Here is a 26,646-nt window from a genome sequence, read left to right as displayed (position 1 = left end):
GGCGCCGGTTCCGCGGAAGCCTGGGTCGGGCGCTGTGTGCGGGACTCTCGTCGCTCGTGGACGGGGCGCGAGCGCGCGGGGGACGTAGGGCGCCGACCTGGGCCTCCTCGGCGCTCCGGCTCCGCTCAGGGCGCCCGCTCAGGGGCCTCCGGCGCGAGGCCCCCTTCGTGGTCAAGATGGCGGCGCCCAGGCGGGCCGCGCCGAGGTGAGCTGGAGCATGGCCCGGAGAGGGGCGAGTCTGCCACGCCCAGGACTTGGACCCCGGGCTGGTCTCCCGTCTCCCGGGGAGCGGCGGGTGAGTGGGCGCGGCCGCGCGTAGGTCCCTCTCGTGGGGTGGTCAGCTCTCCGTGCGTCCGCAGACTTCTGTCGTCTGATAGATCTGGGGTGGCCCAGGTTGGAGGCGAGGGTGCTTGATGGGGGAAACCTGAGGGGTTTAAGGACTCTATTGGGATCGTTTCAGACCTCAGTAAGAAGCTGAGCAAGTTTCCTCCTGACTCTCTTCCCGGCTAAGTTTTCTCCCTTCTCTTAAGGCGCCAGCTTTTCTGAATCACCTTGTTACCCGGGGGGATACAATTGGTGGTTCTGACCGTGGAACGTAGGACCCGGCGCGGGGAAGCCTGAGCTGGTTCTAGTTACTTTGTTTGCAAAGCACTTGTCTTGTCTTTGGAATCTTTGTGTATGTAACCAACGTTGGGAAGAGCCAGCGTTTTCTCCTCCAAAACACTGCGAGGGGTAACTTTATACGTAAGAAACAAGTGGGCGTTCACATCCATCTCTTTTCCAACCATTGAGTTTTGGTTGTGTTTCCTTTCTTTAAGTTTGTCTCGTTCTGAAGTGATAACAAAACAAAAACAAAAACAAAAACAAGGCCATAGCGAATTACACAAAGTATACTCTAGTCTCAGTCCTGCCATTAATTAGCTTAAGTCATTTAATTTTTCTAGGCCTCATTTTTCTCATGTGATGTTTTTTCTTTGAAAAAGTATAGTTTCTGGAAGTCTCTAATCTCTGTGTCATAGTTCAGCTTGGAGAAAACCTGTTCTTATCCAAACTCCATGACATTGTATTTCCAGCTCCAACTTTGGACTTTGAGTGAGTTGGGGGCAACTTTTTAAGGATATTTTCACACAGCTTTTTTAGTTAATATCAGTCTAGCTGACTTGTCATACTCAGACTTTCTCCCATATTCTTTTACCAGTGTGTTCCTTAGTCATATATATAAAGACTGTTGTGGGAAAAATGACCTCCTGGGTCAGCTTACTGCGTGGTCATCGACACAGGGCAGGGAGTAAGATTCTGTGGATTTTACAGAAGCAGATACAGGTTTCATTATCCATGTCCTCTCCCCTTTCATCTTACAAAAACAGCAGGCTTTTCTTGGAGAACTGCCAGATAATGCCATCCTGCCTCCTGACGGGCCCCGGGGATGAGTCGCCCAGGGACTGAACTCCAGTAAAGCAGGTGATTGGCTCATGGGTAGGCATCTGACCTCGGCTAAGTCTATCAGACTGCTCCCCAGGACTTTTGTCTCAGAGCAAAATGGAAGAATTGTCTTTTCTCTCTGGAATTTCTAAGCTGGGGAGATATGACTCTGGGACTCCCAGTGACCATCCAGCACAAGAAGAGACTTTCTGTAAAATAAAGTCTTGCAGAGGTAAGCAGGGCTGAGCGATGTAGAGAGAGCTGGAACCCTGCTGATACTCTGGAACGTCCAGATCCAACTGTATCTGAATATGGCTGCATCCCTGAATTTCTAGTACTTGTTTGTTGAGCTTGTTGTTGTTGTTTGGGTTTTGTTTTTAAATTTCCTTTGACTATTTTGAATTTGTTTTCAGCCATGTGCATTTGAAAGCATCATAGCTAAAAGAGCTAATTTCCTACGTTAATGTCACGTTTGCTTCCTTAAGTGAAAAATAATATCCGCTATTTTCTTTAAATAAAATCCTTCTAGCTCAGGTTTGAGATATTCAAAACTCTGCCTCCTACCCCCCTCTTTTCCAACATTTACTATATCACCTTGAAGCATTTGTGACCACATCTTTCCCATCTAGACGCAGTTGAGAGAGAGAGCAAAGACTTCTGATATAAACTGCAACCTATACGCCTCCTACCTGGAAGCTTTAGAACATACTTGATTCTTGTCATTAAAGCAAATCTTTTGTTGTTGTCTCCAGGACACAGAAGCATTTTCATGGCATAATGGAGTACAAAGTACATTAAGCCTAACTCTACTTCTCATCCTCTTTTACTTTAAATAGGCAGAAAAGAACCATCTCAAACACATTTTCCCAACAAATAAAATACATATACGATTATGTTTAGAAGACGTTTATGCAACATATAGTTAGACTGATTAATTAATGGACCTTTCGCCAGTTGGCACAGTAAATATATATGTTCAATGTGCTCAATTAAAAAGAAGACAATAACATATTTTTACAGGTTAATTATCTGAGAAGAGTATTGTGCCAGCACACTTGTTACTACAGTATTTCATGTTTGACAGGTAATCTTCTTTCAATTATATTTACTGCTAAATGTTTTTTGGATCAAGCTATTAAATTATAAGGTCAAAAGTAAAATGATATGAAATTACAATGATAAAGGGACACATATCCCACTTTATGAGAATAGAAGTTCTAATTTCTTTTCAGTACTACTAGTAGTGACCACAGTACTAATTTGAGCCCTTACTATGAGCCACTGTGCGCATATACATTTAGTTCTTACAGTAGTTCTGCAAAGGGCATATAATAATCCACAGTGGAAAGCTGAAGAAAGTGATTCTCATAGCTGAGAGTCACATAGCTGGTGAGTGGCAAAGTCTAGATTCAAACTTAGAGTCGTCTGACAATGCCCAGGTTGTTGACCACTATGTACACTGCTCAATTGTTGCACCAATAAAGAAGTGCTTGAAATAATTATAGATTTGCCTACCCCGAAACTGCAGTGATTTAAAGACATCAAAGTTGCCAGTTGCTTAACCACATCTACTTACAGTAAGAAATTACATTTTATTTCATTTCTAAAACAAGATTAATTCTGCAGGCCCATAGAAACTTGAGCACACAAATCCTACCTCCAAATGAAAGATGCTTGTTTTCCATTATTCAACAGATGGCCCTGTACAGAGGCAATAAATATATAGTAGAATTTTCATTCAAATAAATGAGAAGAGAGGTTTCTTCTTGTCCTGATTCAGTGCCCATCATTATGGATTATGATGGCTCTTCCCAAACTTTACTTCATTCACTCCACTCTTTCTACAAAACTCCAGTAATGGAATCCATCATTCAGATATATGTGCAAAGCGAAAGGACTGTATTAATACAGTTGCTGAAAGTCAAGTTGATAGAGCACAGGAAATACATCCTAATAAATGCAACATTAATGTTTGTGTGGGCCTTGGAGTGAGGGGTAGAAGAATTTTCAGTTTAATGGAATATTTTGCCTCTTGCTATGAAAGTGTGGCTTAATAGTCTTGTAATTGGTCATTTACAGAATCCTCCATCTGTGGGTTTCATGCTTTCTTTACTCTGCAGCTGTTGATTCCTTCTCTTGTTCTGGATGGAAGGTAGCAACGAAGCCACTTCAAAGGGCTGAGCCTGCCTTTTTGTGTTATTGTTTAGATGAAGATATTTCCATTTATTAAAGCACACTATTTAAACATTTTTATCATGTTTCAAACTTGACTGTGTCCTGAAGGTATGAGCACAGGCAGACATAATGGGGGATGTTTTCCAGGAGAGAACATACCCTTATCAAAGGAATTATCAGAATTTTCATGTATGGATTGAGAATCAAATTCTGGAGTTAGACCTGAATTTAAATTCATACTCACAACTTATTACCAGTCTCATCTTGATCAAACGGTTACCACACTTCTCATCAATTTCTTTATCTTTGAAAGCAGAATAAGAGAAGTATGCCTGGTGGAGTTACACATAAAGCTCATCTGATAGAATATTCATAAGGATTTTGCACAAAATATACATGGAAATATTTTAGCACTGAGTTTAGCATGCGATTCGTCTTCAATACATTTAAGAGCTATTATTTTATTATTATTATGCTATCATTAAATATCACTATTACTTAAATGTCATTATTGCTAAAATTGCTGTAAAACTACCACAATAACCCATGATGAATTCCCCTCTTCTGTTTCCTTTGTTTAAATGGAAAATATATATATAAATCTAGACAGAGAACACTTTAGTGATCCTATTCAGTGGAGTGAGAATTTCCATGGCACTGATTAAAACAAATCCTGAATTGCATGGACTTAAGATAGCAGAGAGGGGCTTCCCTGGTGGCGCAGTGGTTGAGAGTTCGTGACCCGATCCGGGAAGATCCCACATGCTGCGGAGCGGCTGGGCCTGTGAGCCATGGCTGCTGAGCCTGTGCGTCCGGAGCCTGTGCTCCGCAATGGGAGAGGCTGCAACAGTGAGAAGCCCGCGTACCGCAAAGAAGAAAAAAAAAAAGATAGCAGAGAGGCTAAGAGATTTGAAGTTAGACATCCCCAAGTGTGAATTCTACTGTGACCCTCTTCTAGCTCTAGAACCTTGAGGAAGTTACTTAAACTTTCTGAGCTTTACTACTAGTTTCCTCATCTGTATCTTTTTCAGGACTATTTATGAAGCATCTTCCTGTTCTCTATGCTTGGACGTATCAATGAATAAATTAGACAAGAGCCTTTGCCTGCGTGCTCCTTCTTGCATGCTTTCTCCCTCCTTACACTCTCGTGTGGAAACGGATGTTATAAATAAATTCTATGCTTTGTCACAAGGTTGATGGGCGCTACGGGATAAGGAAAAGGATGTGAAGCTCACTGAAGAGGCTTGGGTTGGGAGTGCTGGAGGAGTGTACAGGTAGGTTCTGATTTTAAATAGGGTAGTCAGGGTGGATTTTATAAGTTGACATTTGAGCAAAGACTTGAAGTGAGGGAGTTGTCAGAATGTATGATGGGGAGACCACTCCCTGGGAGCAAGAATAACCAGTCCCAAAACTCTAAGGCAGAAATATGCCGGGCAGCTTGGAGGAATATCAAGGAGGCCACCCTGGCTGACTTAGTCAGTGGGGAGGAAGAGACAGCAGGAGGGCTGGAGGTCGGATATGTGATGGGATGGATTGGGTAAGTCCTGGGAGGCCATCACATGCATTGTGTCTTTTACTCTAAATGTAGGCAGCCAGGGGCAGGATTTTAGCCGAGGTGTGGCATGAACTGTCTCTTGTTTGAAAAGCATAACTCTATCTGTGGTCTTGAGGATGTGGGGAGAGAGTGGAGTCAGGGAGAATCTCGGGAGGCGACTACAGGATCCTCGAGGTCTATGTTGGTGGCCTGCACCAGGCTGCTAGCGGCTGGTAATTCTCAGAAGTGGCACATTGGGAAGGTTGTGACAGCATTTCGTGGTAGATTGAATGCAAGAATGGAAAGGAAGAGGGGGTCAAGTGTGAATTCGAGATGTAGGGCCTGGGGAACTGGAAAGGTGTGGTTACTGTCACCTAAGATGGAAAAAGTTTGGGGTAGAGCATGTTTGGGGGATTAAAGACCAGTTTTGGAGGTATAAGATTTGAGATGTTTTCGTGACATCCAAGTAGAGATGCTGAGTACACAGTTGGATACACAAGTCTGCAGTTCTGAAGAAAGGTCTAAACTAGAGATACACTTTAATATAATGGAGATATTAAGAATAATTACGTGGAAGCGCTATTTTAAAGATAAAATGAAGTAATGCAATTAGCACTCTGTCTTCTCAAAACATTTAATAACTGTTAGCTAAAATAATTACCTGAAATGAAAAAATACCTATAGTTTGTTTTGTTGTTTGCAGTAAAAGTGAATAAAATGTCACAATTATTTTAATAGTATTTGTGACACAGTAGTTTTAGTTAAGACACCATGACTACAAACATTTACACTAAACCTTTCAGTCTCCTGCTTTTCACTCTGATAGGGTACTTGGAACCATATTTTGTAAGGTTTAAGTTAGTTGTCATAGGGTACCTCTTTAATTAGAAGTAATTCTGAACTGTCTAGTTCCATGCAGTTTTATATACATATATGTATAATTATTATTTTATGATTTATCAAACTCTGTTGAAAATTTGCATCACTGATATACATTAGAATTTAAGCATTTACCCAGGTACTCAAGGAAAAAAATGTACTTGTCTTGTAATTTCCATAGGGGTACTTACTTTCACATCTTCCCTTCACTTTGCAATTGCAAACATGGCAGGGGAAATATTATCTTACTGGTCTTTGAGTTCCCCTTAGCTATCTGCAACTCCTTAAACAGCCTTTGTGGCTTAACCAAAATTCTCTTCCATCTTCATTCCGCTAACAGATATTGGTCTAAGCATGTACTTATACTAAAAAATGCATGACCACGTTGTCTCTACACATCTATAATTTTATGTTAACACTATCATTATGTAAGCTGTACTTTAATTGTAATTATAACAGATTTTATGTCAACACACATCCATTTCTAGTGTTCATCTGGTGTTCAAGGGGAGAGCAGCATGTCGTAAATTTTATCAAAATATAACATCTGAAGAATAGAACAGAGGGTAATTGTGTAATTCTGTATTCACTCTAATTAAGTTCAGTGGAGTTGGCATAATAGAATTAAGATGAAAAAAAAAAAGACATCGAGGTACCATGGCTCCCTCTCCTAACACACCCTTTTCGTATCCGAGAGCAGAGACTCAGCACCTTTCTGTACAGAAATGGAGACAGGAAGAGGCCAGAGGATGAATGACAGGCACGAATGAGGTGGAACTTTGAAGAGCAACATGGAAATGAAATACTTCTTTTGTATTTGGTAGGTGGGGAAAATGTACCAGCGTGTATGCCTACTGGGACCACGTTTTCCAGAACAGTTAAGCCCAGTGTCAACTGTGCTGTCCCACCTTCCTCATAAGTAGGAACATACTGTTACTTGAATCTTTGCTTCCTGTTTCTTGATAGCTGGTTGAGAAGATTATCACAGGAAGTGCATCTTGTTAGCAAATACACTGTTTTGAAATGATTGACACTCACTGAAGAGTGGCAACTCCAAGCTTGCTCTCTCTTGATCTTGGACTATTTAAGTCTGGAGTGCAGGAGTGGGTTATGGGGAAAGACCATTGGAATTCTTATGTCTTCAGCATAATGGTTATAGCATAATGGTTAGGAGTGTAGGTGCTGGTTCAAATCTCTGCTTTCCACTTGCTAACCATATGAGCTTGGGCAATTTACCTGATTACCTGAACCTCAATACTCCTGCCTATAAAATGATGTTAATAATATTTCATCCCCATAGACTTGTTTTCAATGTTAACATGAAGTCACTTACGCCAAGCACTTAATACAATGCCTAGAGCATAGTGAAGTCTATTATTATTACTATTACTACTACTACTACTACTACTATTATTATTATTATTATTATTACTGTCACGATGCCATGTGCTATTTTTCCTATGCCTTATTCCATTATCTTTTGCCCTGTCCCCCCATTTCTGTCTTGTTTCTGTACAAGGGTAGGTTTGTCACAGAGCATTTTCTTTCCCTAGTGTCTGACTCTTAGTCATCAAGGTGACTGGTCCACGACCCGACATTCATTGCTGCTCGTTGAGGCAACCCATTTTGAGAAGGGGAGTTGGATATTGATGCCAAGTTGGGTCAAGGAGAGAGAATTTTCTCTCTTCTGCACTCAGAGAGCTAAGTGAAATATTCAGGCCTCAGAAGGAGAATCAGGCAAAGGGCAACATGCTTAATTTCATACCTTAGTGATTAAGAACAAGTCAGACAGGCTGGATTTGAACTCATTTCCGTCATGTACTGACAATGGGATCTTAGGTGCTTTTGTAACCCGTCTGAGGCTCAGTCAACATCTGAAAGAGACGAATAACATTATCAGGACCTAGCGTATAGCCTCCTTGTAATAAGTGAGTAAATCCTTTTAAAACGTTCAGCACGTTGTTTGGCATATAAACACGTAATAAAATTTAGCTTCTTTGACTACTCCCGCTGCTAATATTATTAAGTAGCTGAGCAGATCTGAGGCCCATTTTTTTCTTAGATTGCACATAATCATTTGGACAACCAGCTCACATTGATCAACCGTTGCTTATGTATAAACCCCCATGAACCCAAAGGTGCTTTAACTCTCTCCCAGTCAGAGCCTGTTCTGGGGGCAGAAGCAACACCGGCACTACCCCCGTCATCTTTGCCTTTATTGTCACTACACTCGCCTGCTGTACTGAGCACTTTCTGTGTGCCAGGCACCAAATTTAGCCCTGCGTATGCACTGTATCATATAGTTCTCACACTCAGGTGGGAGACATTATCATCGTCCCCAATTTTCAGATAAAGACGCCAAGGTGTTGGAAAGGTAAGAAACTTGACCCACAGCAAGAGATGGAGCCGGAGTATTCAAACCCTTCTCTCTGACCTCAAGAACCCTTAAATATTAGCATACTACTACATCCTGGTAAGAAAATCTGCTTCCAGCCACTCTGGTGAGAGTAGAAATGATTCTCAGTCCCCACATTCTTCTATTGCCCATGCCACCCTAGCCTCAGGACTAGGGGGGAAAGGAAGTAATCTCTTCAAAGAGCAGCCAAAGGGAACTTACTCCCTTCTGCCTTTTCGTAATCAACTAACCAATATTTTATTTCCTTCTTAAGAGTCCCCACGTGTTCCTTTTGGTACTTAGCTTGGCCTTTTAGAATTCTGACATTCTGTACATGACTCATCCACTGTATTTCATGTTAATTTATTGAGGTCAAGTATAGGGTCTTACTCATCCTGAAGTCCAGTTATCCCCTGTCACTTCTAACTCTGTTCTTTTCTTCTCGTAGGACATCTGCAGATATTTATTTGAATTTTGTTGAATTGTTCTCATCAATAGTACATTAAAAGTTATACAGAAAGTGCTTTCTTATAAGGAAAACCACCTAAATAGATTTCTAGCTCTTTACTTTTTATAGCACTATTGTAGAGATTATAGATCTCCAGGTAATATTTTTTAGATTGAGTTCTTCATATCATCTTATTATTTTTTTTTGTTAACATCTTTATTGGGGTATAATTGCTTTACAATGGTGTGTTAGTTTCTGCTTTATAACAAAGTGAATCAGTTATACATATACATATGTTCCTATATCTCTTCCCTCTTGCGTCTCCCTCCCTCCCACCCTCCCTATCCCACCCCTCCAGGCTGTCACAAAGCACCAAGCCAATATCCCTGTGCCATGCGGCTGCTTCCAACTAGCTATCTACCTTACTATGTTTGTTAGTGTGTATATGTCCATGACTCTCTCTCGCCCTGTCACAGCTCACCCTTCCCCCTCCCCATAACCTCAAGTCCGTTCTCTAGGAGGTCTGCGTCTTTATTCCTGCCTTACCCCTAGGTTCTTCATGACATTTTTTTTTTCTTAAATTCCACATATATGTGTTAGCATACGGTATTTGTCTTTTTCTTTTTGACTTACTTCACTCTGTATGACAGACTCTAGGTCTATCCACCTCATTACAAATAGCTCAATTTCGTTTCTTTTTATGGCTGAGTAATATTCCATTGTATATATGTGCCACATCTTCTTTATCCATTCATCCGATGATGGGCACTTAGGTTGTTTCCATCTCCGGGCTATTGTAAATAGAGCTGCAATGAACATTTTGGTACATGACTCTTTTTGAATTATGGTTTTCTCAGGGTATATGCCCAGTAGTGGGATTGCTGGGTCATATGGTAGTTCTATTTGTAGCTTTTTAAGGAACCTCCATACTGTTCTCCATAGTGGCTGAACCAATTCACATTCCCACCAGCAGTGCAAGAGTGTTCCCTTTTCTCCACACCCTCTCCAGCATTTACTGTTTCTAGATTTTTGGATGATGGCCATTCTGACTGGTGTGAGATGATATCTCATTGTAGTTTTGATTTGCATTTCTCTAACGATTAATGATGTTGAGCATTCTTTCATGTGTTTGTTGGCAGTCTGTATATCTTCTTTGGAGAAATGACTATTTAGGTCTTCTGCCCATTTTTGGATTGGGTTGTTTGTTTTTTTGTTATTGAGCTGCATGAGCTGCTTGTAAATTTTGGAGATTAATCCTTTGTCGGTTGCTTCATTTGCAAATATTTTCTCCCATTCTGAGGGTTGTCTTTTGGTCTTGTTTATGGTTTCCTTTGCTGTGCAAAAGCTTTGAAGTTTCATTAGGTCCCATTTGTTTATTTTTGTTTTTATTTCCATTACTCTAGGAGGTGGGTCAGAAAGGATCTTGCTGTGATTTATGTCATAGAGTGTTCTGCCTATGTTTTCCTCTAAGAGTTTGATAGTTTCTGGCCTTATATTTAGGTCTTTAATCCATTTTGAGCTTATTTTTGTGTATGGTGTTAGGGAGTGATCTAATCTCATACTTTTACATATACCTGTCCAGTTTTCCCAGCACCACTTATTGAAGAGGCTGTCCTTTCTCCACTGTACATTCCTGCCACCTTTATCAAAGATAAGGTGTCCATATGTGCATGGGTTTATCTCTGGGCTTTCTATCCTGTTCCATTGATCTATCTTTCTGTTTTTGTGCCAGTACCATACCGTCTTGATAACTGTAGCTTTGTAGTATAGTCTGAAGTCAGGGAGCCTGATTCCTCCAGTTCCTTTTTTTGTTCTCAAGATTGCTTTGGCTCTTCGGGGTCTTTTGTGTTTCCATACAAATTGCGAAATTTTTTGTTCTAGTTCTGTGAAAAATGCCAGTGGTAGTTTGATAGGGATTGCATTGAATCTATAGATTGCTTTGGGTAGTAGAGTCATTTTCACAATGTTGATTCTTCCAATCCAAGAACATGGTATATCTCTCCATCTATTTGTATCATCTTTAATTTCTTTCATCAGTGTCTTATAATTTTTTGCATACAGATCTTTTGTCTCTTTAGGTAGGTTTATTCCTAGATATTTTATTCTTTTTGTTGCAATGGTCAATGGGAGTGTTTTCTTGATTTCACTTTCAGATTTTTCATCATTAGTATATAGGAATGCCAGAGATTTCTGTGCATTAATTTTGTATCCTGCAACTTTACCAAATTCATTGATTAGTTCTAGTAGTTTTCTGGTAGCATCTTTAGGATTCTCTATGTATAGGATCATGTCATCTGCAAACAGTGACAGCTTTACTTCTTCTTTTCCGATTTGGATTCCTTTTATTTCCTTTTCTTCTCTGATTGTTGGGCTAAAACTTCCAAAACTATGTTGAATAAGAGTGGTGAGAGTGGGCAACCTTGTCTTGTTCCTGATCTTAGTGGAAATGCTTTCAGTTTTTCACCATTGAGGATGATGTTTGCTATGGGCTTGTCATATATGGCCTTTATTATGTTGAGGAAAGTTCCCTCTATGCCTACTTTCTGCAGGGTTTTTATCATAAATGAGTGTTGAATTTTGTCAAAAGCTTTCTCTGCATCTATTGAGATGATCATATGGTTTTTCTTCTTCAATTTGTTAATATGGTTTATCACATTGATAGATTTACGTATATTGAAGAATCCTTGCATACTGGAATAAACCCCACTTGATCATGGTGTATGATCCTTTTAATGTGCTGTTGGATTCTGTTTGCTAGTATTTTGTTGAGGATTTTTGCATCTATGCTCATTAGTGATATTGGCCTGTAGTTTTCTTTCTTTGTGACATCCTTGTCTGGTTTTGGTATCAAGGTGATGGTGGCCTCGTAGAAGGAGTTTGGGAGTGTTCCTCCCTCTGCTATATTTTGGAAGAGTTTGAGAAGGATAGGTGTTAGCTCTTCTCTAAATGTTTGATAGAATTCGCCTGTGAAGCCATCTGGTCCTGGGCTTTTCTTTGTTGGAAGATTTTTAATCACAGTTTCAATTTCAGTGCTTGTGTTTGGTCTGTTCATATTTTCTATTTCTTCCTGATTCAGTCTTGGCAGGTTGTGCATTTCTATGAATTTGTCCATTTCTTCCAGATTGTCCATTTTATTGGCATAGAGTTGCTCGTAGTAATCTCTTATGATCTCTTTTATTTCTGCAGTGTCAGTTGTTACCTCTCCTTTTTCATTTCTAATTCTATTGATTTGAGTCTTCTCCCTTTTTTTCTTGATGAGTCTGGCTAGTGGTTTATCTATTTTGTTTATCTTCTCAAAGAACCAGCTTTTAGTTTTATTGATCTTTGCTATTGTTTCCTTCATTTCTTTTTCATTTATTTCTGATCTGATTTTTATGATTTCTTTCCTTCTGCTAGCTTTGGGGTTTTTTTGTTCTTCTTTCTCTAATTGCTTGAGGTGCAAGGTTAGGTTGTTTATTCGAGATGTTTCCTGCTTCTTAAGGTGGGCTTGTATTGCTATAAACTTCCCCCTTAGAACTGCTTTTGCTGCATCCCACAAGTTTTGGGTCGTTGTGTCTCCATTGTCATTTGTTTCTAGGTATTTTTTGATTTCCTCTTTGATTTCTTCAGTGATCACTTCATTATTAAGTAGTGTATTGTTTAGCCTCCATGTGTTTGTATTTTTTACAGATCTTTTCCTGTAATTGATATCTAGTCTCATGGCATTGTGGTCAGAAAAGATACTTGATACAATTTCAATTTTCTTAAATTTACCAAGGCTTGATTTGTGACCCAAGATATGATCTATCCTGGAGAATGTTCCATGAGCACTTGAGAAAAATGTGTATTCTGTTGTTTTTGGATGGAGTGTCCTATAAATATCAATTAAGTCCATCTTGTTTAATGTATCATTTAAAGCTTGTGTTTCCTTATTTATTTTCATTTTGGATGATCTGTCCATAGGTGAAAGTGGAGTGTTTAAGTCCCCTACTCTGAATGTGTTACTGTCGATTTCCCCTTTTATGGCTGTTAGTATTTGCCTTATGTATTGAGGTGCTCCTATGTTGGGTGCATAAATATTTACAATTGTTATATCTTCTTCTTGGATCGATCCCTTGATCATTATGTAGTGTCCTTCTTTGTCTCTTTTAATAGTCCTTATTTTAAAGTCTATTTTGTCTGATATGAGAATGGCTACTCCAGCTTTCTTTTGGTTTCCATTTGCATGGAATATCTTTTTCCATCCCCTTACTTTCAGTCTGTATGTGTCTCTAGGTCTGAAGTGGGTCTCTTGTAGACAGCATATATAAGGGTCTTGTTTTTGTATCCATTCAGCTAATCTGTGTCTTTTGGTGGGAGCATTTAGTCCATTTACATTTAAGGTAATTATCGATATGTATGTTCCTATTCCCATTTTCTAAATTGTTTTGGATTCGTTATTATAGGTCTTTTCCTTCTCTTGTGTTTCTTGCCTAGAGAAGATCCTTTAGCATTTGTTGTAAAGCTGGTTTGGTGGTGCTGAACTCTCTCAGCTTTTGCTTGTCTGTAAAGGCTTTAATTTCTCCATCAAATCTGAATGAGATCCTTGCTGGGTAGAGTAGTCTTGGCTGCAGGTTTTTCTCCTTCATCACTTTCAGTATGTCCTGCCACTCCCTTCTGGCTTGTAGGGTTTCTGCTGAGAGATCAGCTGTTAACCTTATGGGGATTCCCTTGTGTGTTATTTGTTGTTTTTCCCTTGCTGCTTTTAATATGCTTTCTTTGTATTTAATTTTTGACAGTTTGATTAATATATGTCTTGGTGTATTTCTCCTTGTATTTATCCTGTATGGGACTCTCTGTGCTTCCTGGACTTGATTAACTATTTCCTTTCCCATATTAGGGAAGTTTTCAACTATAATCTCTTCAAATATCTTCTCACTCCCTTTCTTTTTCTCTTCTTCTTCTGGAACCCCTATAATTCGAATGTTGGTGCGTTTAATGTTGTCCCAGAGGTCTCTGAGACTGTCCTCAGTTCTTTTCATTCCTTTTTCTTTACTCTGCTCTGCAGTAGTTATTTCCACTATTTTATCTTCCAGGTCACTTATCCATTCTTCTGCCTCAGTTATTCTGCTATTGATCCCATCTAGAGTACTTTTAATTTCATTTATTGTGTTGTTCATTGTTGCTTGTTTCATCTTTAGTTCTTCTAGGTCCTTGTTAACTGATTCTTGCATTTTGTCCATTCTATTGTCCATTCTATCTCCAAGATTTCGGATCATCCTTACTATCATTATTCTGAATTCTTTTTCAGGTAAGCTGCCTATTTCCTCTTCATTTGTTAGGTTTGGTGCATTTTTATCTTGCTCCTTTATCTGCTGTGTGTTTTTCTGTCTTCTCATTTTGCTTATCTTACTGTGTTTGGGGTCTCCTTTTTACAGGCTGCATGTTCGTAGTTCCTGCTGTTTTTGATGTCTGTCCCCATTGGCTAAGGTTGGTTCAGTGGGTTGTGTAGGTTTCCTGGTGGAGGGGACTAGTGCCTGTGTTGTGGTGGATGAGGCTGGATCTTGTCTCTCTAGTGGGCCGGTTCACGTCTGGTGGTGTGTTTGGGGTGTCTGTGGCCTTATTATTATTTTAGGCAGCCTCTCTGCTAATGGGTGGGGTTCTGTTCCTGTCTTGCTAGTTGTTTGGCATAGGTTGTCCAGCACTGTGGCTTGCTGGTCGTTGAGTGAAGCTGCGTGCTGGTGTTAAGATGGAGGTCTCTGGGAGATTTTCGCCGTTTGATATTATGTGGAGCTGGGAGGTCTCTTGTTGACCAGTGTCCTGAAGTTGGCTCTCCTACCTCAGAGGCAGAGCCCTGACTCCTGGCTGGAGCACCAAGAGCTTTTCATCCACACGGCTCAGAATAAAAGGGAGAAAAAGTAGAGGGAATTAGTAGAAGTATGAGGAAAGAAAGAAGGAAAGGAGGGAAGGAAGGAAGGAAGAAAGAAAGAAAGAAGCAAAGAAGGAAAGAAGGAAAGAAAGGAGGGAGGGAGGGAGGAAGGAAGGAAGGAGGGCAAGAAGGAAAAAAGACAGAAAGAAAGAAGACACAGTAAAAATAAAATAAAGTATAATAAAATTATTGAATTAAAAAATTCTTATTTAGAAAAAAAAAAGGGACGGATAGCACCTTAGGGCAAATGTTGGAATCAAAGCTATACAGACAAAATCTTACACAGAAGCATACACATACACCCTCACTAAAAGAGGTAAAGGGGGAAAAATCATAAATCTTGCTGTCAGAGACCACCTCCTCAATTTGGGATGATTCGTTGTCTAAAGGAGGGAAGGAAGGAAGGAAAGAAAGAAAGAACGAAGGTAAAGTATAATAACGTTATTAAAATTAAAATTGATTATTAAGAAAAAAAAGTTAAAAAAAAAACCATGGACAGAAAGAACCCTAGGACAAATGGTGGAAGCAAGACTAAACAGACAAGATCTCACACAGAAGTATACACATATACATTCAGAAAAAGAGGAAAAGGGAAAAAAATAATAGATCTTGCTCCTAAAGTCCACTTCCTTAATTTGGGATGATTGGTTGTCTATTCAGGTATTCCACAGATGCAGGGTATATCAAGTTGATTGTGGAGCTTTAATCCGCTGCTTCTGAGGCTGCTGGGAGAGATTTCCCTTTCTCTTCTTTGTTCTCACAGCTTCCAGGAGCTCAGCTTTGGATTTGGCCCTGCCACAGCGTGTAGGTCGCTGGAGGGCGTCTGTTTTTTGCTCAGACAGGGCGGGGTTAAAAGAGCCGCTGATTGGGGGCTCTGGCGCACTCAGGCCGGCTGGGCGGGAGGGGCACGGCGTGCGGGGCGGGCGTGCGGCGGCAAAGGCCAGCGTGACTTTGCACCAGCCTGGGGCCCGCTGTGCGTTCTCCCGGGGAAGTTGTCCCTGGATCCCGGGAACCTGGCAGTGGCGGGCTGCACAGGCTCCGCGGAAGAGGGGTGTGGAGAGTGACCTGTGGTCGCACACAGGCCCCTCGGTGGCGGCAGCAGCAGCCTTATCGTCTCCCGCCCGTCTCTGGGGTCCGCGCTTTCAGCCGCGGCTCGCGCCCGTCTCTGGGGTCCGAGCTTTTAGCCGCGGTTCGCGCCCGTCTCTGGGGTTCGCGCTTTTAGCCGCGGCTCGCGCCCGTCTCTGGAGCTCCTTTAAGCAGCGTTCTTAAACCCCTCTCCTCACGCACCAGGAAACAAAGAAGGAAGAAAAAGTCTCTTGCCTCTTCGGCAGGTACAGACTTTTCCCCGGACTCCCTCCCAGCTAGCCGTGGTGCACTAACCCCTTCAGGCTGTGTTCAAGCCGCCAACCCCAGTCCTCTCCCTGCGCTCCGGCCTCAGCTCGCAGCCCCGCCCGCCCCGGCGGGTGAGCAGACAAGCCTCTCGGGCTGGTGAGTGCCGGTCGGCACCGATCCTCTGTGCGGGAATCTCCCCGCTTTGCCCTCCGCACCCGTTGCTGTGCACTCCTCCGCGGCTCCGAAGCTCCCCCCTCCGCCCCCTGCAGTCTCCGCCCGCGAAGGGGCTTCCTAGTGTGTGGAAACTTTTCCTCCTTCACAGCTCCCTCCCACTGGTGCAGGTGCCGTCCCTATTCTTTTGTCTCTGCTTTTTCTTTTTTTTCTTTTGCCCTACCCAGGTACGTGGGGAGTTTCTTGCCTTTTGGGAGGTCTGAGGTCTTCTGCCAGCGTTCAGTAGGTGTTCTGTAGGAGTTGTTCCACCTGTAGATGTATTTCTGGTGTATCTGTGGGGAGGAAGGTGATCTCCGCGTCTTACTCTTCCGCCATCTTCAAGGTCCCCCCATCTTATTTTTACATATAATGATAAATCTGAATTTTCTCTATCAAAGCTCCGAGACTTCACTGGCTTGTAACTTAGCTTGTTGATTATGTGTTGTTGACTTTTCCATTTACAATGATATTTGATCCTGATAAGGATGGGGCTGGGTGGGAAGGTACATCTTAGGGCCATAAATTGGTTTTGTAGAGAACTAACATAAAGATCTAAAGTCTCATCATATTTCTGCAGAACTCATGAATCATTTTATTATAATTCCATTCATTCAGGGAGTATAAAACCATTTTCAAATTGTTATTCCTAATTTGTTCATCTTCTCTTCCTTAGTCTTAGTGAGAAGAGAGCAGGCTGAATGGAAGAAAGTCATTATGACCACTGAGGCCACTAGGGTAGGCATCAGTCCCAGAGTTTTGTTTTCATCTCTCCGCTATTAATATTGGCTAATGTCTTGAGTGCTTACTTGGTGCAAATTACTTAGCCGACCATGGTAAATGGATTGTGTCATTTCATCCCCTGATAGTCATACAATTAATGTATGTATTATTATGATATCCCATAATGCATATATGGAACAGAGCCTCAGAAGTAGTTATTTGCTCACCAAAATATGGTAGATGTGGAATTTGGACTGAGGTCTGATAGACTCCTAAATCACTCCTAGTGATTTTTACCACGAAATGAAAGTTGTATACCTCTGGAGAGTAGATAGTTTCTAAAATTTCCTCAGCTCTAACGTTTTATAATTAAATTTTTGTCTGATGGCAAGCTTAACAGTTAAGATGGGTAGGAAGGAATGCCAGCCTGTTGAATGGAATTTCCCTGAAATGAGCCAGTTCACTCATTCATTCACTCAGCATGTATTGAATGTTTGCTCTGTGCAAAGGCATTTTAGGCATCACAGTGGAGTGAGCGCCCCTTCCATAGACTCTCCTGCAGCACTCAGAGAAGTCTTGGACTGGTTTGCCTGTTATGGAATGGGGCTTGGTGATAGAAGCCTGGTTTGTCCTCCACTGATAAAACTAAGACATACTCAAATGAGTTTATAGGCATCTTGAAGCCGTGGGATAGTAACACACATGAATCTTACCGTTTTTGCCTGGGATTAATGATATAAAGGCTTTGGATTTGGGTATGGAAAATGGGTGCAATTATGGGTGTGTTGGTTCTACATATATACGGACATCACGTGTCATCAGCCTGCAGCTACCTGCCATTCCTCACTACTCCTTCTTTTCACAAACCAAACAAGTACCTTCTTATCTCTCCTGTGGATAAGCTCTTGACAGTGGCACTAGGGCCTCCCTCAATAAGTACATCATTGGCTAAACCAGTGGTTTCTCAGATATGCTCACTGAACAACCCTTAAGGTGGATTGACATTCCACTGCCGAGAATAGAATATGGTGTTCTTTAGAAATCGGGGGGAAAAAATAGGCCACCAGATGTACTTTCTTTAATTTAAATTGTTTATACATATGAACAATTGTTATATATGTGTATGTATACTTGTTCATATATATGAATGATTTAAAATTGAAGAGATAGATATATACACACACACATATATATATATGTATATTTAAATTTTGGCTTCTGTTAGCAAGTAGTAAATTAAATTATTAGCAGATCCATACTGCAGGGAAATAACCAATCAGATTTCATTCAATAGCTTGCTTTTTTGTATATTTATGGTTGTGATTTTATATCTGCAGGTATGTTTGCTGAAGAAAATATTTCTGCCACTTTACACAAAATTAAATTCATTTAATACCAATGCGGCATGTCTCAAATGTCTTAATGCAGTTTTAATCTTGAATCGCATCAGAAGTATGAAATTAGAAACATACCCCAAAATCATTTGAAGATATAATTACTTTCATTTCCCTTATACTTTTGAGACTTTTGAAAAACAAGTATTTAGTTGTACTTATCTGTTTCTGTCTCTCCAAGGATAGCAAACACTGAAACACAATTCTTTTTAAAAGTCAGTATTGAAAATATATTGTCCAAGATGATCAAAACTAAGGAAGTGGCAAAGAAATTCAAAAATTTAAACTTGCAAAGGGTGCTTTTTTTGTGAATGTGTAGTACTTGTTCTTCTGAAGGAATTAATCTTTTTAAAAATTTAATTAACTTATTTTTTATTGAAGTATACTTGGTTTACAGCGTTGTGTTAATTACTGCTGTACAGCAAAGTGACTCTGTTATACATATGTATATACATTCTTTTTCATACTCTTTTCCATTATGGTTTATCACAGGATATTGAATATAGTTCCCTGTGCTATATAGTAGGACCTTGTTGTTTAGCCAATCTATATATACCAGTTTGCATCTGCTAATCCCAAACTCCCAGTTCATCCCTCTCCCACCTGCTTCCCCCTTGGCAGCCACCAGTCTATTCTCTATGTCTCTGATTCTGTTTCTGTTTCATAGATAGGTTCATTTGTGTCATATTTTAGATTCCACATATAAGTGGTATCATGGTATTTGTCTTTCTCTTTCTGACATACTTTGTTTAGTATGATAATCTCTAGTTGCATCCATGTTGCTGCTGCAAATGGCATTATTTCATTCTTTTTTTTATGGCTGAGTAGTATTTCATTGTATATATGTACCACATCGTCTTTATCCATTCATCTGTTGATGGACATTTAGGTTGTTTCCATGTCTTGGCTATTGTGAATATTGCTGCTGTGAAGATCAGGGTGAATGTGTCTTTTTGAATTATAGTTTGGTCTGGATATACGCCCAGGAGTGGGATTGCTGGATCATATGGTAGGTCTATTTTTAGTTTTCTGAGGAACCTCCATACTGTTTTCCACAGTGGCGGCACCAACTTACATTCCCACCAACAGTGTTGTAGGAGGGTTCCCTTTTCTCCACACCCTCTCCAGCATATGTTATTTGTAGACTTTTTAATGATGGCCATTCTGACTGGTGTGAGGTGGTACCTCATGGTAGTTTTGATTTGCATTTCTTTAATAATTGGCAGTGTTGAGCATCTTTTCATGTGCCTATTGGCCATCTGTATTTCTTCTTTGGAGAAATGTCTCTTTAAGTCTTCTGCCTATTTTTTTGATTGGGTTGTTTGCTTTTATTGTCATCAAGTTGTATGAGCTGTTTGTGTATTTTGGAAATTAAGCCCTTGCTGGTCACATCATTTGCAAATATTTTCTCCCATTCTGTAGGTTGTCTTTTCATTTTGTTTATGGTTTCCTTTGCTGTGCAAAAGCTTGTAAGTTTGATTCGGTCCCCTTTGTTTATTTTCGTTTTTATTTCTATTGTCTTGGGAGACTGACCTAAGAAAACATTGGTATGATTTATGTCAGAGAATATTTTGCCTGTGTTCTCTTCTAGAAGTTTTATGGTGTCATGTCTTATGTTTAAGTCTTTAAGACATTTTGAGTTTATTTTCGTGTATGGTGAAAGGATGTGTTCTAACTTCACTGGTTTATATAAGGCTGTCCAACTTTACCAACACCACTTGCGGAAGAGACTGTCTCTTTCCCATTATATATTCTTGCCTCCTTTGTCAAAGATTAATTGTCAAAGATTAACTGAGGTGTGTGGGTTTATTTCTGGGCTCTGTATTCTGTTCCATTGATCCATATGTCTGTTTTTGTGCCACTACCACGCTCTTTTGATTACTGTGACTTTGGAGTACTGTCTGAGTCTGGGCTGGCTATGCCTCCAACGTTGTTCTTTTTCTTCAGGATTGCTTTGGCGATTCTGGGTCTTTTATGGTTCTGTATGAATTTTAGGATTATTTATTCTAATTGCGTGAAAAATGTCATGGATAATTTGATAGGGATCGCATTAAATCTGTAGATTGCTTTGGGTAGTATGAGCATTTTAACAATATTAATTACTCTAACCCAAGAACATGAGATGTCTTTCCATTACTTTGAATCATCTTCACTTTCCTTTATTAATGTCTTACAGTTCTCAGCATATAAGTCTTTTGCCTTCTTGGTGAGGTTTATTCCTAAGTATTTTATTTTTGGGGTTGTGATTTTAAAAGGCATTGTTTTTTTACATTCCCTTTCCGATATTTCATTGTTGGTATAAAGAAATGCAACCAATTTCTGTATGTTAATCTTGTATTCTGCTACCGTGCTGAATTCGTTTATCAGTTGTAGTAGTTTTCATGTAGAGTCTTTAGGGTTTTCTCTATATAGTATCATATCATCTGCATCTAATGACAATTTTACCTCTTCCTGAAGGAATTAATCTTGAAGTTCTACTAAGACTTTTGGGATACCTGTTTTAATGAGCCACTACTTCCTGCCTGAGATTGCACTATGCACCAGAGATTCTAGAATTAGCATAATAAAACTAATAATGTAAACAACAGCAACAAATCTTCACAAACCTTCCTTGCAAGGAAGTAAAGTCCACTGGAAAAACAGACAAGTGAAACACACATTCAAAATGGCAGTGATTCTCAAACATTTATGTGCTGAAAAATCATGACAAGCATGATACCCAGGGCAATTACTAGACCCCTTCTCCAGCTGGTCAGGTGTAAGGTCCTGTAACTCTATTTTTGGTGAATGCCTCCAGGAGAGTCTGAGACAGATGTTCTCAGTTGTCGTCAACCTTTAGTGTGCATCAGATTTGCCTGAGAATATTGTTAAAACACAGATTGCTGGGCTCCAGTGCCAGAGTTCTAACCAGTTCCCAGGTGTGGCTGATACTGCTGGCCCAGGGACCACATTTTGAGAACCACCTTTCAAAACTCTGCAGTATGCGGTTGTGTGTGTTGTGAATGCAGTATGCGGTTCTGTGTGTTGTGAATGAGATGGGCCCAGAGAACCAAAGGAGGGCAAAGGGACTCTGCCCTAAATTAGCCAAAGGTAACAATAGCAGCTAGAATTGATTGACCCAAGAAAAAATTATAAGAACTTTACCTGCATTTGCTCATTTAATCCTTTCAGTAAGGTACATAGGTGCTACTTAGTGTTCCTCTTTTACAGGGGTGTCCAGAGAAGGTAACCACTTTGCCCACGTCCTAAACTGGTAAGTAACAGATTAAGAATTCAAGTCTAGGAAGTCTGATTCCAGAGCCCACACCTCTACCCTTTCTGCATGTAGAGAGGAGTAAAGGGTTGTCAGTGAAGCCTTCCTGGGGGCCCTGGCCTCTGAGTGTAGATAGAAGGATGAGTGGACATAAAGATCATTATTTGTGTGTGGTGGGGGTAGGGGAGGAAGTATGAGGGCTTCCAGAAGAGCCAGCCCTCCCCATACATCTGCTATAAGCAAGTCTGATGATCAGGAGTCCGGAACGTGAGTATGACTATGGGATACTGAGAAGGGTTCTAGAACCCTGAGGTTAGAGTTCTGGATCAGTTAGTAGGTAACAGAAAGTGAATGAGTGATTTACCTTACTTTCCACGGGTAGCAGGAAGTTTGGAGATAGTCCCTCTAGCGTTAGTCCAGCTGCTGAAGGGCATCACCAGGGGACTGGGTTGCTTCGCTCTTCCAGCTTCCACATCTCTAGCACGTCCACATAGCTTCAAAGTGACCCCAGAATCTCCAATAGTGTTCCAACAATTTGGGCAGGAAGAAAGAAAAGGAAAAAAAAAAAGGAAATTAAGTAAGAAAAAAAAGGCAATGTCTAACTCAGAGAGCAAATTTTTTACCACAGATGGTCAGCGGACTTGCACTTAGATCTCATCAGCTCGGATTTTAAACTGGCCACCTTAGCCTTAAGGATAATGGGGTCTCCTAAACCAGGGCTCTGATAGTAAGGAATAAGGAGAGAGTGGTACTGATTAGCAGTGCCTGCTGTCCCAAACAAATATTATCCCCAAACTATTTTTTTTAATCCTATATTTTACTTTAAAGAATGGAGGGGAAACATTATGTATCTGTAAATAGCCTTTTAGAAAGGGTACAATTATATAGTTATACAACCCCCTGGAGGGCTCCTTTCTTCTAAAATCTCTTTAAAAACTGTTCAAGGTTAAGGACATTTTTAACTTAATTTAGTAACTTGCAGTCGATTATCTTGGAATGACATCCTCTCTCTGCAGATGTTCTGTCAGGCTTTAGAAAATTCTAGAAGTGGACAGAGAAGTGTTACGGCACATGTATTTGCAATATGCACGTCTTTGAAATGAAATCCATTTAGGGACCAAAAGGCATTTCATGTCTTTGCTATACATTTTCACATATTTGCCTTTCCAGAATTCCTTTGAGCAAATCTGTTAGATGTAACCCATCCGTTTCTCCCATCTGAATTCTTTATTACTAAACATTCTTCAGTATGCTCTCACTCCCCTCTGTCAAATGCGTTTCTCTGGGTCCTCACCCTTCTCATCTCATATGTGAATGCGTATCTTAAACTGAAGCAACAGTCTGCTATGACTTCTCCATAACTTGAAGAACCCGTCTTTGTGGGGAAAAAAGTAGACTTACTAACTTAAAAGGTAAAATGCGTGCAATGTTTCTGAGAATTAAAAACTAAGATAAAAACATAAGCAAGGGAAAAAACTTACAGTGGATCCTTTTCAAAGACTTTATTTTACAGAGAAGGCAACTGAGGTTTAAAGAAAAAATGCGTTAGTTAAACACTAAATAATATACCTTAAACCTCAGTGGAGCAACACATGGACAGTTCATTTCTCACTCACTCAGGAGTGTAGTATGGACTTTGGTGGTCTGAGGGTCAGTTTTCTGCTCAGTTATTCAGGGACCCACCACCTTCATCAACTGGCTCTACGTTTGTCCTAAAAAGGAAAGGAGAGAGGAAGCTGCAAGCTACAATTATCAACTCGTTATCCTTCAGACATAAACTCTTCAGGTCACCTCTGGTCACATTCTTTGGGATAGAACCATACCCAGATGCAAGCGGAGATGGAGAATGTTGTTCCTATCTTGGTCCTAGTGATGCCTCTACAGGCTGGAGGAGCTAATTAAAGTGTAGTCAACAGCTCGTTGTTTCTGCCACAATGAGTGATTAGCCTAAGGCTGTGGATTAATTATGTGTGTGTGTCACATATACATATAATACACACAAACATATATATGTGTGTGTGTATATATACATTTTTTAGCATGAGTAGACACATGGGGCTTCTGCCGTATCAAAAGAGTACAAACTGCCTCTTGTTGCTTTTTCTTAATTGAAGTTGACTACTACTATCTATTTGCCTTCATTTTGCTACCTCCCCCCCGCCTTTCAGTATTATATGAAAATTCTGAAAGAAATAATTTCAAAGTTTCCAGTGCTTTTAAAGGTAATAGAATACTCAGACCTTAACAATTTTCCTGTGTGAAACTTTTGCCAGACTAAAATAGTTAACTTATGAAAAGTAAATTTAGATTGATACAAAAGAGAAAATAAGCTGATTTTTTTTCTTTTTTACACAAATACCCTGAGCCAAGGTGGAAAATAAATGGAAAACTGGAGGAATTTAGATCCTTTTGTTGTAAATTTAAATATTTTTAATTGTAAAAATAATACAGGCTCATTGCAGAAACTCCAAAATTGAAAGGATTTAAAGAAAAAAGGAAAAATAACTCAAAATCCCATTTCTGATAAATCATCTCTGTAACATTTTTGAGGGTATCTTTTGAAACTTTTTTGTGACGGGGTGCATATAAATACAATGCAAGTATAAAATACCTTTAATTATTATATCAAACTACAAAACAGTCCTATAACATTTTTATTTAGTAATATAAGTATGATTACTCATCACCTAATAAAAATCTGCAGCATCATTTTTAATGGTTGAACAGCATTCTATTATTTATTTAACCAGTCCCTACTGTTCAACATTTAGATTATTCCTGTTTTGCTTTGCTAAACAATGAGACAAGCATCCTTGTTCATATGTCTTTGAGCATTTGTTTATTTCCTTAGAAGGGACTTCTAGAACTTGAATGGCTGGTTGTCAGTTCTGGTACATACTGACATATTGTCTTCCAGAAAGGTTACCGTGCTTTTTATTTCTATCAAGAATTTAACATCCAATGTGGTTTCTTACACACACTCATCAGTACCAGTATTATCAATATCAATACCAGTATTATCAAGTTTTTTAAAACTTTGTCATTCTAGTCAGTAAAATATGACACCTGAATTATTTTATTTGTATTTCTTTGATTAATAATAGCAAGGTTGAACATATTTTCATATCTTTATTGGCTGTTAATACTTTTTAGTTTGTGACTTTATGACATCCATTTTTTATCGTTTATAACAACCTTTTATATATCAATGTGTTTATTTTGTTTGTTGTAAATGCAATTTTTTTCTCTTCATTTATTAATTTTTATTTTGTGTGTGTTGAACTTCTTTAATACTGTCAAGTCTATTCAAAAACCCTTTAATGAACACAACAAATGTGGAAAATCAGTCATTCTCCTGCATTTTGTAATCAATGTATTTCCTTTTGGGCAGTATGGAAATGAAAGTTCTTATTTCATCTTATGGTTGGAAAGAATCTATTCCCTCGGAAAGGGATTATAGTCTCCATGATGCAGTAATGGGAGATTTTATAGGATAGGCAGGGTCTACAGAAGAAAAAACCCTAAATCACACTCCATTGGTGGTTGCCTTATTTATAAAAATGGCATTTGAGGTTGTGTGACTGCCATCAGGTAAGCAAAATTAATTTTTAGCATGAAGTACTCCTATCAGCAAGAACAGCCTAGGATAGGCTAGCAGTAAGAAGTGAGGGGTTAGAAGTAAGAAGTGAGGGGTTATGGGATTGGGGCATAGCCTCTGTTTCCTCCAATGCAGCTGGAAATTTAAACTCTGGGGCTCCTGCTTGATCCAATCAGCCCAGCTAGTATGTGTTGCCAGGTAGGGTGAATAGACTCAGAAGTACAAGAGCTCATCCTTGGTCCCCTCTGGAAATGAGCAGAGAATACTGTGTCAAGCAGAGGTGATCAGTCCATGGTCTGGAGACTTGGATCTCCTCACATAGTCCTTAAAGTCAGGGTGAGACAAAATGCCAATACAAATTATATTGATGACAGTATCAATGAGGTGACATTGAGTCCTTTGACCCAACCTGTGTCTGCAGTGTGCCATCCATTAGTAAATGGGCAAAGCCATTTGACAGATCTATCTGATACAATGAATGAATCTGACACTCATAGTTTGAAAAACTGAAACTGTATCCATTTGTCAAGAACAGTGGCTACTTGTTCTGCTTTATTCCCCCTGGTAGAACTAGGTAACATTGCAGGCAGTAAGACGTTCCGGCATTTCACCCTGGAGTAGCCCCCAAACTGAAGAAGCTGTCTTATCAGTAGTTAGCTCCTTGTCACCAAGAATATTAAAGTAGATTTGTATGATTAGCAAATTAAAGAGACTGTAGTGCCTACCACTACTGTATTCACTAAGGCACCCAAGTTATTCTAAAGAAATCCTAATAATACATTAGGACCGTTTTGAATATTTTTATTTGATTAGCCATAATCTTCTAGTTATACCATCCATCACCATTTTGACCACTGAAACTTGGCCTTCTTTTCTTACAGCCTAGCCCTGTGGTCTTGGGCTAATCACTAACCTGCTTAGATACAATTTTCTTCTCTATGAAATAGAAACAATATTATATGCTTTGAAGGACTGCAGGAAGATGAGCTGTAATGTTTATCAAGTGCCTAGTAAGTAGCCTGGCCCATAATAAATACTTGGCTAATTGTAGATGTTAGTTTCATTTTTAGTTTTATTTCCAAACATTGCTCTTTACTTTTGGAACTCTAAAATTTGTTTTGAGAGTGGAGGACTTGTTGTTTGGATTCCTCCAACACTCTCTGTATATTCTCTACTTCTATCCCTACATCATTTATATTAATGGAATAAATGATCTTTGGTCTGGTGATTCCAAGGTGACGAGGAGCTAAGTGGAGGTTCCGTATACACCTGGAAGTATGGATTTTCATGCCCAGTGCAAATGTGGGAAAGGCATTATTCCCACATTATAAATGGGGTAAAGACCTCCAATTTGAGGAGACTCTGGGTTGAGAGACGAGAGATCCTACAGGGTACCACA

General features: G+C 39.8%; 1 long non-coding RNA gene across 1 annotated transcript; it reads left to right on the top strand.

The window, feature by feature from the left end:
- The first annotated feature begins 231 nt into the window (after positions 1 to 231).
- On the top strand, positions 232 to 6,912 carry LOC309978965. The gene is made up of 3 exons (XR_014327172.1): positions 232 to 295; positions 4,790 to 4,871; positions 6,835 to 6,912. It is a non-coding gene; the product is annotated as an uncharacterized lncRNA (long non-coding RNA).
- The last annotated feature ends 19,734 nt before the right edge of the window (positions 6,913 to 26,646 follow it).

Source organism: Leucopleurus acutus, assembly GCF_964270905.1.
Source record: "Leucopleurus acutus genome assembly, contig: HAP1_SCAFFOLD_508, whole genome shotgun sequence".
Taxonomy (NCBI): Eukaryota; Metazoa; Chordata; class Mammalia; order Artiodactyla; family Delphinidae; genus Leucopleurus; species Leucopleurus acutus.
This window is presented reverse-complemented; position numbering and strand designations above follow the sequence as displayed.